We start from the raw sequence: 22238 nt of genomic DNA on the forward strand, positions 1-22238 counted from the left end.
CAAAATGTAGGAGCAATGAAAATCAATTATTTTCAAGTATGGTTAAATTTAATAGATATTTGGAGATCCCATTTCCATAATTGGACATTGGAGATCGGGTCACTATAGTACCTTCCTCCTTCCACCTTAGTGTGAACCATGGATAGTAAGGGGGTATGCTTATAGGTTTTTAACATTGGTGAATATTGATTTCAAATTAGCAGACACAATGTATTGATTTTTGGAACATGTGACTGACTATGTATGAATTATATGTCGCTTACATGTTAATTTCATGATACCTACTTACATCCTTGCATGTTAGGTTACATTTTTGAATATTTTGATTACATGTATCAGTCTTGTAGGTTGATTACAAGAATTGATCGCTTATGTTCGACTACATGCGTTTATGCGTAGGTGTAGTTGATTTGGCATTGCTTATGCATATTGTTGGTTGCATGTGGCAATGTGCACAATGGAGTAATGGTTGTTGTTATGCATGTATGGTCTTGGTTATGATTATGCATGTATAGTAGGTAAAACATGCCTTGTGAAGTCATTGTATGCAATTTAGGTCATCATGGTGCTATTGGATGTTATGATGCTAATGTGTTGGCTGAGATAGAGCAGGAGATGCAGATCATCATAATGAAGTTGCAACATTGGACTTTGGGGTAAGATCAGATCATCATACATGTATTGTATGTTCGGCATGCAGGTATGTAAGTTAAGGATTTTTATATGCATTATGTTTATATACATTAGGTTTATGTACATGTCTTTTGATGTTATGGTTACATTCATGATAGATGTTGGTTGATTAGTGTAGTTATATGCACATGTGTTAGATAGTCAAGAATGATAGTAACTTGTAGTTGTATGCATTTCTATTGTTGTTTTATATTAGATAACATGATGATTATGCTATATGTTGTTGATGAGTATGTTATAGGTTAACTTGTTGATTGTTATATGATAGTTAGCTTGATGCTTCGGTTTTATGTTGTTGATGAGCATGACATATAGCTTATTGTTTTCATATGTTATTAACTTGATGATTAGGGTTATTTCATTGAAATATTGATGTTATAATTTGGATTGGTCATATGAGTGATGGTTATGTTCATTGCATTAAAGATATTGATGTTATATGTATTGTGTTAACCTGGTTTGACCTATGCAGATGGTTATGGTTTTGATATTCAGGTATGAACTGACATATTTGTGAGATGGTGTCATACTAGACTATATTTAATTTTCATATGTGTGAATGATAATTGTGTATGAGTTTACAATGTGAATATGTTAGTTAGATATTGTTATGGATATCATGATCTTATGAGTGCTTGAGTTGACATGTTGTAAAATTATATCTCACTAACTAGATTGATAATGCAGACAAGATAGCCTCCCCTGAGGTACACTAATGTATGAGTTTGCTTATGTATTATACTTGGTGTTTCATAGTTGATTACGTCATCTAATTGGTATTTGAGTGTTCGATGCCTATTATGTTGTCTATTTGATTTATTTAACATGGTATGTTGCAAGTTGGTATGAATGTTTGATGAATTCCTTAATATGAGTATTTGTTCAAATGATTTTGTTTTAAGATGATTGTACTAACATGTATGTGTTGAGATAGTTGATCTGTACTTGGATGTAGTTTATAGTTGTAGAATTATGTCTAATGACTAGATTATGACTTGAATGTTTGTAAAAGTTGATTTCAATTTCATAAATATGATTGTCTTGATATTTGGAACATGTGGTTGACATGTGTGAGCATGATGCAAGTAGTTGCATGGCAAGAGAGGTTGCCATGAAATCTTGAAGAAGGCTCAGGTTGAGCCTTCCCTGGGAACCATGGGGATTGAATCATGGTGTTTGTTTTTAGTCTTGTGCTTTTGGTCTTTTATGAATTGTTGAGCTTTATTTGTGGCTTTGTTTATGCCTAGTATATGGCCATACCACATTGTTTGTGGATGCATGTTGTTATTGGTTTTTATGGTCTTCTTCTTGTTTGTTTCTTGCCTTGCCTCTTATGTTTTGGGTCTTGGGAATTAGTTGGGAAAGAGGAAAGTTAATGGAGCTCAGGAAGAGTTGTGTGGTACCCAAAAGGTAATGTAAGATTCAGATGAAACTTGGTGCATGAGTAAGTGCAGCGGAAGGTAAGGCTACCAGTTGGATTGGCTGGATCCATTGAGGTAAATAGACGGTAGCAATATATTCATGAGAAAGGTAATAGGAAAAGGTAAAGTAAATGGATTTGAGGCATCATATGCCTTGGACATGTTAGGAATTATTGTTCTCCATATCGTGCATGTAGTGCATGCATAAAGGAAGTTCTCTTAACCTTGACCTTAATATCTGGTAATTAGTTTATGGTCATGATTACCTTGATGTTTATATATGTATACATTTATGTATGTATGTCATATTTCATAGGGTGATCATGAATCATGATTATCTTATGTTAATGTTTATATGTACATATGTATCTATGTATGAAGTTGACTGATGAGATCATTATTATTTTATGGTGTATGTATGTGTACATGTATCCATGTCATTGTCTGACAGGGTCATTAGGAATCATGCTTGTGGAGGTTGCTTATGCAAGCGAAAGGCATGAAGAGGCTCCTGGTCTCACGAGGAATCAAGTGGAAGATTAGTCATGACAAATATATCAAGTCAGTGTCATGTGAATATGAATTTATATGCTTTTATTATGCCTAGGTTTATGTTATGATAGGTAACACTGAAGGATACATCAACAAAGTGAAAGCAGTGTGGTTTGCGGCATGCTAGGATAAGCATGGATGAGATACCAGAAGCAAGGTTTCTTGGTAAGGACAGTGTGGTTTGGATGTGTGGTACTATTGTTGAGCATACGTTGTATATGTTGTACATGTTGCATCTATGATGTGTGCACTGTGGTGTTGTGTATACATAGCATGTGTACATGTTATTTATACAATGTTATTTACAAGATGGCACAAATAGAGTTTTTCGAATATTGCATATGGGTTGTTGTATATATATTGTATTGTCTTCATGATGTACATGTGGTGTGTGTGCATGCTCTGTGCATGTTGGATATGCAGTTTTGTGTACAGATGCTGCTATGTACATGTTGGATATGCAGTGCTATGTACACTTGGTGTTGCGTGCATGTTGTACATATGGTCCTATGTCCATATGGTGTTTTGTGCATGATTGTATAAGTGGTGAAGTGAGCATGTGGTACCATGTACATGTTGTACATAGGGTGTTATGAGCATGCAGTGTTGTGTACATGTCGTGCATTTGATGCTATGTACATATGGTGTCACGTACACATCGTGCGTGTGGTACTGTGTACATGTGGTATTGTGTACACGTGGTACAGTGGTGTATTGTACACATTGTGCAGGTGGCGCCATGTACATATGATGTTGTGAACATGTTGTGCATGTGGTGCAGTGTATAAGTGGTACTAAGTACATGTTGTACATATGGTACTGGTCTACGTGTGGTATTGTGTGCATATCGTTGATGTTGTGTTATGGGCATGTGGTATTATGCATCATGTAGTCATGGTATTGCGGCGTGTGTACTCGTTGTGTAGTACTCTATGTAGGTATATGTGTTGTATGTCAGGTGTACATGCATGTGTTCCATGGAGTTGCATGTCGTATGTGGTTGTATGTGTGTGATGCACACTATGTGTATGTGCACATGGTTGAGGAGAAGGCACTGGATGTTTGTCGGGTGTGGTAACGAATCCAATGTGTTATAGAAAGAACCAAGGTAGAAGTAAGGATTGATGAAAGGATAAGTATCGATATTGTATTTCGATTTTAGCATGCATGTGAATTATTATTCTGATTTATGATCTATGATTTTGTTTTATGATCTATGATTCTCGTTTATGATGGTTACATGTGATTTATGATTATGATGGTTGTGTTTGATATAACCTAATGTGATACCTTTATATATTTTGATTTGGTCAAGATGCTAGTTTGACTTCTTGTGACAAGAAGTGAACAAGATTCCAAGTGTACCTTATTGACAAACTACCAATGAGGTATGATTTGAATTTATTTCACTTTACTTTGAATCTAATGGAAGTTATGTTCTTGGTACAGGAAGAATGAACATGCCCAGTTGAGTGGTCGAAATCGACTGCAAGAATTAGCAGCAACAACAAACGAATTGAAACATGTAGTAGTGTGTTGGTAAAGCATGTCAGGAGTAGGGCCATTGTGGGACACTGGTACCCAATAGTGCCAATTTATTTCCATGAGCATGCTACAACCAGTATGGCTGTTTTGAGGCAGTTATATGCCTTGGTCTTTGAATCTTCTGATGTGAGGAAGCCTTGCCAAGGGATGGAATACCCGAGATGGGGGTGCCAGTAGAACTTTGAAGGTGAGTGACTGCATGGAAGGGGTGAGCCGATTCTCGAGGGACTGTGTAGCAGAGATGGGAAGGTCACAAATGGCTCTGTTTTGGTCATTAGCATTGCCAAATGGAATCGGATGCACATTGGGAGGCGCCCTGGAACAATGAGTCGGTAATTGTTTGCTGAGAGGACAAGTGGCACGCGATTATAGCACTGGACATTGGATGCCACTTTTCCTCTCAGCATTAGAGCAAGAAAGGAAAAGAAGGCAAGAGGAAGCAAAGATCAAGCAGGGAAAGGCAGGATCAAGCAGCTACAACAGGATTCATTGCAGGTATCAAATTGCACGTGTATTTTCCTTGATATATTTGGCATGCATGGGATTGCATGTGTTTCTTTTCTACCATGGCATGGGTTTTGCCAAGTGTGGTAGTATTTTCAGCCTAGCCTTTCAATTTCATGGTATCTTTGATGAGATGGGTTCTCTCATGCATTTTGTGGAGCATGGACAGATTGGATTCGAAGCTGAGTGGGGTGGATCTCCGAATTGAAAAACACATGGTGGTAGTGGCCCCTAAACTAGACTAAGGATGCACAAATCCAATGGCCTAGTAACCCTTGAATTGGACTATGGGTTGTGGTAAAGCTAGATTGTGTGCCTTGGTGGGCCTAGGAATCTGTTATCTCAAAATCATGCCCCTGATAGGCTGCTGATCAGGAAGACTTTGAGTAACTATTTCAAACCAAACTTTTGGCTGAGGCTTAGCCTACTCAGCCTGAGAGGGCTCTCTCAAAGGGTTAAAGATTTTGATTAAAGAATAAGATAGATGGCTAACTCTATGGTTTGTGATTGTATATGTTTATAGGTTGAAAGATGAAGGTTGGCTACCATTGGGCTATGGAGTCAAAGTATGTTCAGTACCACAGCAAGATCAGCTTAACATGAAGTCAGGGCATAGAGAGTTTTTATACATCAACAAAACAAAGATACAATGCAAGGAAACACAGTTTATAAATACATGAAGGAAGTTAGAGCATCATTGATGAATTCTAAGTAACATGTATTCATACCACTGCAAGTAAGTGAAAGAGGAAAGCCATGAGACAATAGGACATTAAAAACCCTCTTTGAATCCTGAGTAGTGAAGCCAAAACATTCTACCTAGCATGGAAGTCAAGGCATTATAGAGTTCAAGTGCAGAAATGCAAATATAAAACAGTGAAACACAGTTAGTTTATCTATGAAGGAAGTCAGAGCATCATTGATGAATTCTGAGTATCATAAGTAAACCTCACTGCAATGTAAGTATTGGAAGATGCCATCAAAACAAGAACATACAAGAACTCTTCATGAATCTTGAGTTGTCTAAGTAGAAACCTGCATTAGGTTAAAAATATACACAGTCTGCACATAGAGCAGCAGCTGAGCCAAAAAGTCTCCAACCCTTTGCTAATTCGACCTCTTGCTCTATATAAAGCATTTACAATTATGATTCCATCATCCCTCATCAAGAGAATTCGAATTTGCCATCAGTGACACCTAATGACACTCAAAACTAACTATTAAATGCAAATGACACCTAACTAGCAGTCCTAGAGACCTAATACAACTAGGAGTGTAACTCCTTATCATGATTCAAAAACCTTATCTAACCATTTAAAACATTCTTTGACACCTAACACTCCATGAAGTCGAATTTGATGAAGCCTCCCACGTGGTCACCCAACTGCTGATGACAAACCCTAGAAATTAGGGAACATGTTTCCCTGTTTTTAGGTTTAGATCCTTTAAAATTGCAGAGCCTTTATCTCTTCATCCATGACACATTTTATGAAACTGAAGGAGGTTTTTGTAGCCCATGTTGTCCAGAACAAAAACCTCTCCTGGGTTTTTAAAACAATCCTCCAGCTGTTCAGAATCTGTCCTTGAAAAACACGTGCCAAACATGAAACTGTCCCTTGCTCTGTTCTGGCTGAAAAATAGGTCTTGGAACAGAGGTCATAACTTCTCGTAAAAACTGTATTTGGAAAACCTGAAGGAGGTTTTTGTGAAAAAATCTATGTTGAACAAAAACCTCTTTTGGTTTTTTGAAACACTACTCCAGCTGCCAAGAATAAGTCTTTGAAAAACAGTTGTCAAACAGAAGATGACAAACTGCACCTACAGCAGTTTCGTAGCGCAACTTTGGTCACCCTTTTCTCCCAGATCATAATCAATTTGAAGAAAGTGGAAGATTTTTTTGCACTTCAACATGTTAGGAAGAAAAGCCTCTTTCAGTTTGCAAATTGGAGTTCTCAACTGCTCTGGAAAGCTTCTGGAAGTTACCTAGTAAAACAGTTTTTTCTGCTGAAACACGCTGCTACAGGGGTTTCGCAGCGCGCTGCGAAAACACTGATTTCGTAGAGCAAAACAGGATTTTTACACTGTCTGCGCTACAAAAACGTGGATTCGTAGCTAGTTTCAAAATTTCTCCGAAATTATGTGAGATATGTCTTCTAAACACATGGTGAGGTTTCTAGGACATGGAATGAGGCTATCAAACTTTATTTGAAGATGGACATGAGACTCTAACCCTATGACTTAGACTTTAAAACATAAAAATGACTTGACCATGACTTGACTATGACTGATACAAGAATTGAGAAACCATGTAAGTTGTCCAAAATTTTTTAAGGAAGTTTTACAGTGATAACAGAATCCTTGCCAGTGAATGGCGGGATATACGGTAAAGCCAAGAGGTGTATTTTCTCTCCGTTTGGAATAGTGATTCTGGAATGGAGTGCATGGTAAAGCCTAGAGAGTATGTCTCGGTGTAGGGCCTAGTGATCCCTGGATCAAACTATGGATTCATGGTAAAGCCAGAGAGACTAGGAGGCACTCAAATTCCTCATGGTGTAGGTGGAGAACTTCGGTGGCATCCACACTGATTAGTGTTTTTTGATGTGTTCTATGAGTCCCACATTCATGCTTGGAATATGGCACGGGGGTGATTGGCTGAAGAGAGACTTGGCTCAGCCAATCTATGGTCGAGTGGAACATGGCAGTCCCATCACCGATTGGTTCATTGCATTTATTAATGAAAAATTAATTCCCTTGATTTTCATGTGAAAATGTACCGATATATATATATATATATATATATATATATATATATATATATATATATATATATATATATATATATATATATATATATATATATATATATATATATATATGGATTTTGATGGCTGATATGTTTATTGTATTTTTCTTCATATTGTGTTGTTTATATGCAGATTTACCTCGAAGGGTGTTAAATCATTTCTCCAGGTGGAAACCTGGGAGGGATTCCATGTGTCACCCATATTTGGAATTTTCACCAAGCATATTTGGCCAAAAAGTGTCTCCCACATAGCAGCCTCCAGTGGCACCACGTCAATAGTGATGATGTCATCAGATGATGTGTAAAGTTGACTTGAATGAAAACATTATGCCATGTGCCAATTTGTGACTATTCCACATGTTATCATTATGTTGGAGGAAGGCATGTTATAAGTCATGCAACTCTTGTTTCCATCCATTGTTCAATTTTTCAATTGTTTCATGGAGTCATCTGATTAATGGAAAGTTGCACACTCTTTAATTGGTTAAACATCTTGCAATTTCAATGGAAATCCACCATTTATTATAATCAATGAATAATGGATGTGCCTAGGAGATGCACACTCTTTAACACATTAAATTTGTGGAATTTTTCCCTATAGTATTGAACTCTCAATTAATACTGAATTTTCAAACAGCCATAACTTCTCATCCAGGAGGAGTTTTTCATAGCAGGATATATTGTTGGAAAGGTATCGATGAGACCTATGTAACCTTACTGTTTATAGATTCATTAGGAGAAAATAAATTCATTTAAAACTCAACTGAATTCAAGCTTCTTTATCTTCAGTTGATGAGATCCGGTAGAAGACCTGGTTGTCACATTGCTTCATAGAGTGTAGTGCCACTTCCTTATGGATCATCAATGATGTTGTTTCTATCTTGGACATAAATGAAAATTTGTTATCATCAATCACAACACTATGTGAAACAATATCCCCCTTTTCCATTGATGGAAACACCATTAGACAATGATGGTCATTGAGGTCAACAAATTAAAAACTCCCCTGCGCAAATGCCTTCCTTGGTCATTATCGATGCCTAGAATATCTGCCTACCTAAATGTATTCCTTGGTCACTATAATTTTCTATAAAAATGTCTACAATCTCTTCCCATTTGAAATCAATGGAAAATGGTCACATATGTTTATTGAAATTTCCGTGTTGATGGGTGAACATGCTCCTGTAAAAATATATGTCGCATAACTTGTTCCTAGATGATCAGGTGGAACTAACTAAACCATGTTTCCTTCCTACTAATATGTTTCCATTCTGATAAATTCTCCCTTTGAAACCATGCTTCCTATGTTTTAATTTTAACTTCTCCCCATGAGACCATGCTCCTTCATCAATAAGTACCTATCATCTCTACATTCTCTAATTCTTGTTCCTTTATTTACATCTACGATATCATCATCAAGTCATACTAATAAATGTCACAGTCTACATACTACCCTCATACATGGAGTTTCTTCTTCAAGTTTTGATTCGACAAATGATGTTCTTGAAGAAGTTTCACCAAGGACTTAGATTTGAGGAGTTAGACCTAATCCAGGTCATCCTTGGCCTCTTCTCCCTCCTCTTACATTGTTGGTAAAGTCCTATTTGTTTTACCATCTTGAATTGAGTCTAAAATCTCGTGCTATACGACCTTCGTTGTGACATATGTGGAATTCAACATTAGGCTTCAATACTTGTGGAAATGGTTGAGGCATTCTCTTGATTTGGTACATATGTCTCCATCCAGGTACCTAATCATATCCTCTATATCTAACCTTATCATATGTCCAACAATCCTGTGATTTGCGGCCAAACATTGTGCATGAGAATGTTGGGTTGTGTTTTATTCTTTCCATGACTAACCTACGTAGTGAACCGGGGGGTTAGAGGGGGGGCAAAGCCCCACATTCATTGCACCGATTGCGTAATCGGGGTCCACAAGGGGGGGTGGAAACCCCCCTTGTCCAGGGGGTTTGAGGGGGGCGGGTAGCCCCCCTCTACAGGGTCCGGGGCAGCTCCCCAGGAAAAAAAAAAATTGGACCCTATATTAGGTTTGGCGAACCTCTATGGTTTTCGGTCCATGGTGTTGGATGCTTCTGCATGTATAAATATGTATTATAACACTGAAAGGAACATAATGAAAAATCAAGCTGGTAGTCCTGGTTTTGGGATCCAAGGGAAAATATCTATGTATATGTATTTTATGTGTTATGCTCTCGCATTGTTTATTTTCTGTGTTTTAGAATTTGTATGCAAGTAATTTCTGTACGGGGTTAAAACCTACGTTTGGTATCAAAGCTGTTTTGGCTTCAAGGGGACGCCTTTGTTGCTGAGGGGTTTTGGTCAGGCCTGTGGTAGACCCTGTTCAGTGGGAGATCTACGGGATCGATTCTGGTGGTGAAAGAATATGGCGAGCAGTGGAAAGATAGAGATCAAGAAATTTAATGGTTAGAGTTTTGAGTTGTGGAAACTCAAGATGGAGGATCTGGTGGTGGATAAATATTAGTGGATTGTGGTAGATGCAGGATAAATATGGAGGATCTGGTGGTGGATAAAGATTAGTGGATTGTCCAATGAAGAATGGAAGAAGTTGGATCGGAAGGCAAAGAGCACAATAAGATTGTGTGTCTCAGATTTAGTATTGTTGAATGTATCAGGGGAAGCTATGGCAAAGGCTTTGTGGGACAAGTTAAGGAATTTGCACCAATATAAGTCTCTAGTGAATAAATTGTTCCTGTGGAAAAAGCTGTATAACTTGAGGATGAAAGATGGAGACTCAGTGACAGATCATATGAATTCGTTTAATACTGTGGTAATTCAGTTAGCATCTGTTGATATTAAAATTTCAGATGAAGATAAGTGCATCAGTTTGTTGTGTTCTCTACCAAATTCGTGGGATAGTCTAGTTATTTCAATAGGTAGCAATGCAACTGCCTCGCAATTTGATGAAATAATCTCATCCTTACTGACGGAGGAGATGAGATGGAAAAATATGGAGAGCCATAATGGTGATGCCTTGTCTATACGAGGACAGTCCCAAAATAGAAACAAAAATAAGTCATCGAATGGGAGATCTAAATCTAGAGGGAGATCTAAATCTCCAGGAAAACTTGTAAAGGTGGTGTTGGAAAATCAGAAAGGAAGGGCACTACAAAAGGGACTGTAAATCTAAAGCTCCTGACAAAGGAAAGGGATCTGATGATGCTTCTTCTGCAAAGGTGAAAACCACCTCAGATGAAGGTGGGGATGTGTACTTGGCTTCTTCAAGTACACATGTAGATCATGAGGCATGGTTGATTGACTCAGGTGCATCCTTTCACTTCACTCCCCATATAGAGTGGTTCTGTAAGTATGATAAATACGATGGTGGTGATGTCTTCTTAGGGGATGATAGGAAGGCTAGAATCATTGGTCACGGAAAAGTAAAGTTGAAGTTGCAAGGTGGAAGGGTTAGAACACTTTCAGGTGTTTTGCATATGCCTGCATTAGCCAGAAATTGGATTTCTGTAAGCAAGTTGGATGATGCAGGTGTAAAAACAATGTTCGAGAAGGATACCTGCAAGATGGTTCGAGGAGCAGTGGTATTGATGCGAGGAGTTCAGACTGGAACTATGTACAAGCTACAAGGTAGCACTGTTGTTGATGGGTGCAATAGTTCTGTGGTTCTTGAAAGTGGAGCAAAAAATCTAGTGATCTCTGGAGAGAAGACCATGTTGTGGCATCAAAGGCTTGGACATATTGGAGAGTGTTGACACCTAATCATTAGGATTGGGTGAATAACAAAAATTGATGTAAATAAATAATCGAGAATATGAATAGTCACCGGGAGATGAAATGAACAGTCTCTCCCTCATGTATATAATAAAACACCAACCTAAATGAAAGAGATGAATTGCTTTTAGGAGTTACTGCCTAGCCTGACATGGTATCAGAGCCAGCACCATTTTTGGCATCTCCTTCTAGTCTTGTAACTCCCTTCTGCCATTTTCTTGTAGTCTGTCCATTGTGGAGTCTGTCTACTACCCCCTCCACAATGGTTGCCCATTAAACACTGCCACTGTTTAAACGCTGCAAATCTTTAACATTGTCTATGCCCTCTTCACTCCCTAGGCTGAGCATAATTGTCCTTTCCTTTCTGTGCTCTTTGGGCTCTCTTCCATAATCATTTTCCATGCCATATTCCATATCGCCTGATTGAAAACCCTTTTGGTCCATCCAATTCCACGGGAAAAACGAATTTCTAATGCCGAAACAACTGTTGTTCCTATAACAGCTGCTCGAGGGGAAGAGTTGAAGAAGTAAATTGGTGCATTTGCATACATTGAGTGTCGTTCAAAAATACAAAAAAATATCAAATTCGTGTTTGATTCAGCCATCAAGGTGGTGCTTCAACCTCCAAAGTAGAAGAAGAAAAAAAAAGGGTAATCTCAGAAGAATTGTTCAATCTTGTGATTGGTGAATTATTGACAAATATGTTGCATATGGAATTTTGAACTTATGCATTATAGAATGGAAAATTATGTGTTGAGATGGCATACTTGAATCTGGTCCGACTTGATATTGCTGGTTGGTATTAATATTTACGTTGCTCCATACCTTGGCTTGGAGCGTTATGACGTGGTTCAGAAATTTTAATGGTGCAGGACCTTCACACAACAACATTACTTAAAGACCGTCTTTCCTCCAATTTCTTAAGTAGATCCATGGTATTTTATTGTTGAGCTCCTGCCTTGAGACTTTGGGAATTTAAAACAGAGGTCTTCCATTGTATTTTTCGTTGCGTTTCCTAGTCTTCGCATTGTCTGACAGCATGTATGCTTCTAGTTCCAAGCTCATGTTCCTTTCTTTATGAATATATATACATTTTGCTCTTGCACTTAAAAAAAATCCTCAGGGTTTTGCAAGCCATGATTTAAATATTTACGCTAACCATATCACATTGAATATATTCTCTCCCATGTGATATATTCTCTCCCATGTGATATATGCACAACCATATTACATTGAATGCGTTGTTCAACACAGTTACTCACCATATATTTACGTTGCCGCAACCCATATATATTCTATACTTTAACGTTGTCTAGATGAATGTGAATTTACATTTGAACCTGTTGTCCCGTCATATCAGAATTATATTTTTCCCATTAGGATTAAGTCTTGCAGCAAAAGTTTTTGTTACAATATGCATTCAATCATATCCATTGTGGGAATAGTTCTCACTGGCAAGGAGAACTATCCTAAGTGGTCCCGGATGATAAAGCACACCCTAATTTTCAATGAGTTGTGGAAAGGAGTGTGTATTGGAGACGGAGACAAACAACCTACCTCAAATAAAGAGCTCACCATTTGGGAAAATAAGAACATCAAAGCCTATGCATTAATTGCAGCTTCTATAAGTGAAGTGGTGAGTCGCCAAATTACACCATTTTCAACTGCTTTCGTAGTCTTACAAAAGCTGAAAGAACTCTATGACTCACATTCTGCACTTGAAGTTGTTCAACTCATGATTAAACTCTTCACTCTTGAATTGCAAAATAATGATCCTCTTTCTCTTGCATCCGAAGTAAAGTCTATAATGCATGATATCCAAGCCACTAAGATTTACTTGGATATTCCTCTTATCGCTTTTCTGAAGGCAATTTATCCTACGTACTCCAATTATCTTGATTCATTACAAGAAAATGGAAATCTTAAAGATATTACCTTTGACTCTCTTGTGAAAAAAAATTCTGAAAGAGAGAAAGCTTTTGGAAAGAAGACAGCCCCTGAATCTTCTGAAGAGGTTGTCTGCCTTTCTCATAAAGAAAAGCATCCTACTCAAGATTCTTTCAGAGGAAGAGGTGTTCGAAGAGGAAGAGGAAGATATTTTAGAGGCAGGGGGGGCAGACACTCTCAAGGAGAAAAGGCAGATTTGCACTACATACGCTGCAAAAGAAATGGATCACATTATGCCTCTACATGCAAGTTACCTTGGGACAAAACTAAGCAGCAAAGAAATCAACCCAAAGGTAAAACTAATGATACAAACAAAGGTAAAGCACCTGAATCCACTCACTATGTTGTGGCACAATGTAATATTGGAGTAAATGAAGATTTATTTAATGCTTCACTTGCTTCTTGGAAAAATGATTGGTTGCTTGATTCGGGAGCAACTTGCCACATGACGCATAGAAAATATTTTTTTGAAGAATTTACTGACAATGTTGATGGAGCAGTATACTTTGCAGATCAATAAAAAATCATTCCATTAGGGCTTAGCACAATCGGGCTTAATTTTCCTGGTCTTCCAAACATTCTTCTGCATCATGTTCTATATCTCCCACAACTGAAGAGAAACTTGTTGTCTTTGGTCCACATCCACCAACAAGGTCACTCCATTCATATTGTTGATGGCAAAATTGAGGTGAGAAAAGCATCTAATCACTCACTTGTCATGAGGGGAATAGAAGAAGAAAGGATTCTCAAGCTGCAAGGTACCTCTGCTCATGCACAACATTTCTCATACAATTCTCATTATGAAGAAGGTACACTTCCATCAAGTTTATTATGGCATGCTAGATTTGGACATTTGAACTATAACAGCCTTCACTTGTTGAAGAAAAATGGTGTTTCTCGTTTGCTTACAATCCCTAGGCAATTTAAGCAATGTGATGCTTGCATTCTAGGAAAGCATAACAAACAGTCTTTTCATGATTCACATTCAAGAGCACATAGAAAACTTGAACTCATTCATTCATATTTATGTTGTCAAATGCATGTTTCTTCTGTAAATGGAAATAAATGTATGATGACATTTATTGATGACTACACCAGAATGTGTTGGGTTTATTTATTGAAGAACAAACCTGATGCTTTTCAAACATTCAAGAACTTTCATAAATGGATTGAAAATGATGCACAATCTCATATTGGGTCTATTTGCATTGATAATGGAAAAGAATACACATCAAATGAATTTGAAAACTATCTTCGCCAACATGGGATCAAACATCAAACAATTGTACCTTATAATTGGTGTATCTAAAAGAATTAATAGGACAATCTTAAATATGGTACGCTCCATGCTCTTCTTCAAAAATGTAAAAATAATGTTTTGGGCTGATGTTGTTCTATGTGTTGCATATATAAAGAATAGATGTCCATCTAATGCTATTAGAAAAAAGACTCCATATGAAATTTGGTATGGGCACATTCCTTCGGTAAAGCATCTCAAGGTCTTTGGTTCCACCTGTTATGCCTTGATACCAAAGGTACATAGAAACAAACTTGGTGCAAGAAGTTGTAAGTGTATCTTCCTGGGGTATTCAAACACCTCCAAAGCATACCGTCTCTGTGATGAAGTCAATAAAAAGTTTGTTGTATCTAGAGATGTAATTTTTCTTGAATCATCCAAAACTGACAATGTTGTTGAGTGGCAACTTGATTGCTTGGATAGATTCTCAAATGGAAAATCATTTCAATAATTTGATCATCAGATTCCACATCTTGAAGGGTGGATTCCTATATTAGATCAACATGTGGAATATTCTTCTGAACAACTCTCTCCCTCGCATGAAACTCCAACAACGGATGATGCTTTAAGTGATGTGATTGATAGAATTGGGAGACTCAATCTTGATTCAATCCCAACTCAATCAGCGGAACAGCCTATACCATCTGAGAAAGGTCCCCCACAGTGGTTGATAAAGACACTTAAAAGTGTTCATCCTGATGAGGTTGGAAAGACAGGAACTAGAAATTCAAACTGGTAAAATGGAGGTGATGTAGATGAATCTAATTCACCTGTTGATATGGATGTTTCTTATTATTGTGAATTGAACTTGTCTACAGATTTTGAACCAACTTCCTTTAAAGAAGCTACTTCTCATGATGAATGGAAAGAAGCGATGCAAAAAGAGTATGAGTCCCTCATAAAGAATGGCACTTGGAAGCTGGTTGATCCTCCATTAGCAACCAAACCAATTGGTTGCAAGTGGATCTACAAGAACAAGTATAAAGTTGATGGCTCACTTGATAAGCACAAAGCTAGGCTTGTGGCAAAAGGTTTTGCACAAAAGGAAGGGGTTGATTATGAGGAGACTTTTTCCTCCACAGCAAAATGGGCTACCATCCAAACACTCTTTGCCCTAGTAGCTCAGAATGGTTGGAAAGTTCATCAAATGGATGTAAAAACTGCTTTCTTGAATGGAGATCTAAAAGAGAATGTTTTTATGTCCCATCCTGAAGGATTTGCTATAAAAGTACATGAACATAAAGTATGAAAACTTGTGAAATCCTTGTATGGCCTCAAACAAGCACTGTGAGCCTGGTATGAGAAACTAACTGAGCATCTTCTGAAACTCAATTTCAAACATTATGATCTTGATGATGCAACTTTATTTGTCAATAGAGTTGGAAAAATAGTTTTATATCTTGTGGTATATGTAGATGATCTTTTGATGACAAGGAACAATGAAAGCTACATTGCATCCATAAAGAAGAAATTTGGGAAAAGTTTTGAAATCACTGATTTGGGCTATGTTCATTACTATCTTGGTATTGAAGTAACTCAACATCCAAAGTCCATATTTATTTCTCAAAAGAAGTACATTGGAGATCTTTTGAATAGGTTTGGCATGACAGAATGCAATCCTCTTACTACTCCAATGGAACAAAACTTAAAGCTCACATCTATTGAAGGAAAAGAATTTGAGGATGCAACAAAGTATAGACAGCTTGTAGGAAGTCTCAACTACCTAACTACTACCAGACCAGACATTTCGTTTGTTGTTGGAATCCTCTCCAAGTTTATGCAAAAGCATTGTGAGGGACATTGGTCTGCTGCAAAAAGAGTTCTAAGGTACTTGAAGGGAACTCAAGACTTTGGAATCAAGTATACATGGGTGGACAACTTGAGCTTGATTGGATACTCTGATTCAAACTTCAATGGAGACAAAGAAACTAGGGTATCTACTTCAGGATATGCTATGAGTCTTGGATCAGAAGTTGTCTCCTGGAGATCATGAAAACAATCAGTTCCAGTAGATTCCACAATAGAAGCAGAATACGTGGCAGCAACTGAGGCAACAAAAGAAATTGTGTGGCTCAGGAAAATTCTTGAAGGTTTGCAGGTAAAACAAGTACAATCAACTCCACTCATGATTGACAATACCTATGCAATAAAGTTGGCCAAGAACCCAAAGTTGCATGATCAAACGAAGCACATCAATACAACTCCACTCATGATTGACAATACCTATGCAATAAAGTTGGCCAAGAACCCAAAGTTCCATGATCAAACGAAGCACATCAATACTAAATATCATCTAATTCGACATCATGTTGAGGCCAAAACAATCCATCTCCACCATTGTTCCACGAATGAGCAAATTGCAGACATCTTCACCAAAGCGCTTGGAAGAGAAAATCTTGAAAGTTTCAGAACGATGCTTGGACTCATGAACATCCCTTCAGATTAAGTGGGGGAAGGTTGACACCTAATCATCAGGATTGGGTGAATAACTAAAATTGATGTAAATAAATAATGGAGAATATGAATAGTCACCGAGAGATGAAGTGAACAGTCTCTCCCTCATGTATATAATAAACACCAACCTAAATGAAAGACATGAATTTCTTTGAGGAGTTACTGCCTGGCCTGACAGAGAGAAGGGCCTTCGAATACTTCATGGTAAAGGTATGGTAGAAGGTATAAGTAATAGCCCTCTCGATTTTTATTTATGTGAAAATTATGTGTATGGGAAGCAGAAATGGGTGAGTTTCCCCTTTGGTGGTAAGAGGGCAAAACAAATATTAGAGCTTGTGCATAGTGATGGGTTTGGACCTCTGAAGGTTCCATCACTTGGTAAGTTTGTGTACTATGTATCATTTATAGATGACTTCTCAAGGAATACATGGATATATTTCCTTAAGAAGAAATCTGAAGTTTGTGACAGGTTTAAATAATTTAAGGCTCTGGTGGAAAACCAGATAGAGAAGAAGATAAAGGTGTTGAGGACAGATAATGGTGGAGATTTTTGCATTAAGGAATTTGAAGAATTTTGTAAGAAGTGTGGTATAGCACGGCAGAAGACTACTCCATATACACCTCAGCAAAATGCAGTTGCAGAAATAATGAACAAGACATTGATGGAAAGGGCAAGAAGCATGCTCAGTGGTGCCGAGTTAGGACAAGAATTCTCGGCAAAGGCAATGGAGACAACATGTTACCTAGTCAATGGATCACCTTCATCAGCGTTGTAGGATAAAACTCCATAAGAGGTATGGACTGGTAAGAAACCCTCTCTTTCACATCTGAGGGTATTTGGATGTGATGCATATGTACATGTTGAAAAGGAGAAACGAACCAAGCTGCATAGTAAATCTGAAAAGTGCATCTTTATTGGGTATAAGGATGGTTTAAAGGGTTATAAGCTTTGGAACCCAACAACAAGGAAGGTTGTGTACAACTGAGATGTGGTGTTCAGAGAGGTGAAAGATGTTATTAAACATTAAGTCCAACCAAAGGAACCTGAGAAGATAGAGTTTGAGCTAAAGGAGGAAGAATTATACTCTACAGTAGAGGCGGAATCAGAAGATGAAGAGCCACAAACTCCAGGTGTGAGAAGATCAGTTCAAGAAAGAAGGCAGCCAGAAAGGTATATTCCATCTGTTTTCTGTTCAAATTTTTCTTTATCTATTACTAATGATGATCCCAAAACTATGAAGGAAATAGTAGATTCAGAGGATGGAAAACTCTGGAAAGAGGCCATGGTTGATGAAATGGCATCTTTGCACAAAAATGAGGCTTGGAATCTGGTGGAGTTTCCAGCTGGAAGGAAGCCCATTGGCAGCAAATGGGTGTTCAAGAAGAAGAAAAATGCAGAAAGAAAGGTGGAGACATACAAAGCTCGGTTGGTAGCAAAAGGTTATTCCCAGGTGCCAGGAATTGATTTTGGTGACATTTTTTCTCCTGTTGCCAAGGTAACTTCTATTAGATTACTTTTATCTGTTGTTGCCGCTTTTGATTTTGAGGTAGAACAGATGGATGTGAAGACAGCATTTCTTCATGGGGATCTGGAAGAGGAGATATACATGAAGCAACCTGAAGGCTTTGTGGTGAAGGGTAAGAAAGAACTGGTATGCAAGTTAAAGAAGTCTTTGTATAGGTTAAAACAGTCACTAAGGATGTGGTATCAGAAATTTGATACATTTGTATGGGGACTTGGCTTCACTAGAAGCAAATTAGATCACTGCGTGTATTTTAAATTAATTTGTGACCGTATTATTTATTTGGTCTTGTATGTGGATGATATGTTGCTAGTTGGAAATGACAAAGAAATTGTCCAGGATTTGAAGACCCAATTGTCCTCCAAATTTGACATGAAATATCTTGGTTCTGCAAACTATATTTTGGGCGTGGAAATTAAAAGAGATTGGGCAAAGAGGAAGCTCTGGTTAAACCAAAGGAAGTATGTTGAGACAATACTACAGAGGTTTAATATGTAGGATAGTAAACCGGTGAAGATTCCTATTCCTGTAGGTGTAAATTTATCTGTTGAAAGTGTCCCAAGACACAAGAAGAGAAAGAGGATATGTCCCGTGTTCCATATGCAAGTGTAGTCAGTAGCCTGATGTATGCAATGCTCTGTACTAGACCAGACATTGCACATGCAGTGGGAGTATTGAGCAGGTCTATGTCAAAACCAGGGAAGGAGCATTGGACAGCAGTGAAGCGGGTTTTCAGGTATTTGTGTGGCACTAGTGATTATGGTTTGTGCTACCAAGGAAGACTAGGATTGGACAAAGTGTTGGATATTCATGGCTTTGTTGATGCAGACTGGGCTGGAGATCTAGATCAGAGAAGATCTACAAGTGGGTATGTGTTCAACCTATTTGGAGGTGTAGTCAGTTGGATGAGTAAGAAACAATATGTAGTGCCACTATCAACTATAGAGGTAGAATAAATGGCAGCCACTCATGCAAGCAAGGAAGTAGTTTGGTTGGAGATATTGTGTTCAAGTATGGGGTTAGTACAAGAAGCTATAAGGATAGATTGTGATAGCCAAAGTACAATTTTCTTGGCAAAGAACCCTGCATATCATTCAAAGACAAAGCACATTGATGTTCAGTATCACTTTGTGAGGGATATGATAGAAGAAAAAAAGGTGTTGCTGATAAAGGTGGACACTTTGAAGAATACTGCAGATGCATTGAAAAAATTTGTGAGCTCTAATAAGTTCTCTTGGTGTAGGGAAACAATGGGCATTTCAGGGTTGTAAAAATGACTAAGATCTCCTATGGCCCCCTGTGGAAATAAAACAACAAGTGGGAGAATGTTGGGTTGTGTTATATTCTTTCCACGACTAACCTACGTAGTGAACCGGGGGGTTAGAGGGGTAGCGGAGCCCCCCCTTCGTTGCGCCGATTGTTTAATGGGGGGGGAGGTCATAGGGGGGCGGCAACCCCCCCTATCCGAGGGGTTTTAGGGGTGCAGGTATCCCCCCTCTACGAGGTCCGAGGCAGTGCCCCGGGAAAAAATAAAATTGGACCCTATATTAGGTTTGGTGAACCTACCTATGGTTTTTGGTCCATGGTATTGGATGCTTCGGCATGTATATGTATTGTAACATTGAAAGGAACATAATCAAAAATCAAGCTGGTAGTCCTGGTTTTGGGATCCAGAGGAAAATCTCTGTGTATATTTGTTTTATGTGTTATGCTCTCGCATTGTTTATTTTCTGTGTTTTAGAATTTGTATGCAAGTAATTCTGTATGGGGTTAAAACCTACAGAGAAACAATAACAAAAAAACTTATTTTAATACCTGGATATAGAAGGAGATCTTGACCTTTTGAATTTTGGAGGAACCATTTTCCTTTGTTGGTCAATACCAGTTTGATTGTTTCCTGTGGATTCTTTGTGAGGATCCATATTGATTTTTTTATTTTCAATACCTACTTTATTGTTTCTTGTATATGCTTGTGAGGATCCATATTCATTTTATGATTTTCAAAACTTACATTATTTATGCTTGTGGATCATTTCTCTTCATTATGGTTCCTTGTATCATGCCCCTTCTTGGAATTAACTTGAGTGTCATTCAAATGAACATGCTTGGTCTGGTGCACCACTTGCTTTCAGTATTCAAGAGAGTTTCTACTAATTGTTATGAATTTCTAATCAATCCTCTTGGATTGATCTTCATTTGATGAGCTTGGGGGGGCATTGTTCTTGGGTGCCTCCCAATTTTATTGATAACCGAGAGCTATATTAATAAGAGAAGACCAATGCATGATTAGACTGTGATTTAGGTAATTCAATACCTTTATGAAAATTTGATTTGAGATACTCCAACATCTTCTCTTAAGAGGATAACTTCCTCTTCTAGTCTTTCACATATTTGTTCCTTCTCCTTTAGTTACTCAGATAGAAATTCATTTACCCTTTTTTCTTCTTCTAATTTGACTTTATGAGCAAGAATGGTGTCTTGATTTAGGTTTTTATATTGAAGCTACTGCATCATCTGTGTTATCACTCAGTATTTTCTCAAGGTTAAATAAAGATATCACTGAGGTAACCACAAACCACTTTTGGGCATAGGCTTTAGCCAACCTAAGCTCAGGGAGGGCTCTCTCTATATGATTTAGCTTTGTTTGTTGGGATTTGAGGCTAGTTCTAAATGTTCAGGGGGTTTTTTATTTGTATTGAATATTGGATGGTGGAATCCTTAAAACAGATGGATAGAATGATGTCTTTGGACCATTGGGCTATGGAGTCAACAGAAGGGCAGCAGAGCTGGAATTAACTCACTAAAGGGAATGTTCAAAGGGCAAGATAGTAGAATAAAGTGCAATTCTTTGGAGTAGAGGGGTGAAATGATTTGAACCAGGGTGAGAGAGCAACTGAGAATTCTCAGACCAGGATTTAAATGAGGAATAGGGGGTAATCGAAAACAAAGGGAAATTAAGAATCATTTGCTATAGATTATACAGAGACAACCTAAACTAAAGAGCAATTAAAAATTCCTTAACTTAGATATGAGTTGAAAACATTTAAATGCCTATTAGTTAAAACAGAGTGCAATTAAGCAAATTTTGAGATATCATTCCATGTTATAGCATTCAGATTCAGATAAACATAATGGAAAAAACTTTAAGGAAGATAACAACAACGTGAGAGAATACTTGTCTACACTTCTCTCAACACATGAATCCTTTGAAATATCTGGTCTTTATTCATTAATCCAACTTGCTGGTTCAGTCAATTCTCCAATGGATTTACAATATTTTGATCAAGTATTCTATAGAAATGTCTAAGAATACACCCTAAATACTTAAAATGAAGAAGTATTTATACAAATTCTACACTGAAATATCTTTAAAAAATATCAAGATTGGTTTTACAAATATCTCAAACTATTTTACATTAATAGAACTTAAATAAAGGACACTCAAAACTAATGAATCTATTTGGCACTATACTTGTGTATTTATGGTGACAAATAAGAGAAATTTGAATTTGATAGCAATTGATGATGAGGCTTCCAAATCACTAATTGCCTCCTCCCTTTGTGCATTTTGCCCCAGAAATCCTGCAAAATTTAGGTCCAATGATACCTTTGTATATCTCAATCTAAGATAGATATGTAAAAATTGAAAGGGGTTATTGTATATACGTACGTTGTTGAGATAAACCTCTTTCAATTTACCAAATTTCAGCTCTAGTTGTTAACAATATT

The sequence above is a fragment of the Pinus tabuliformis genome, chromosome 6 (genome assembly GCF_031772625.1).
Source record: "Pinus tabuliformis cultivar Carrire ecotype Pingquan chromosome 6, CPIR1, whole genome shotgun sequence".
Lineage (NCBI taxonomy): Eukaryota > Viridiplantae > Streptophyta > Pinopsida > Pinales > Pinaceae > Pinus > Pinus tabuliformis.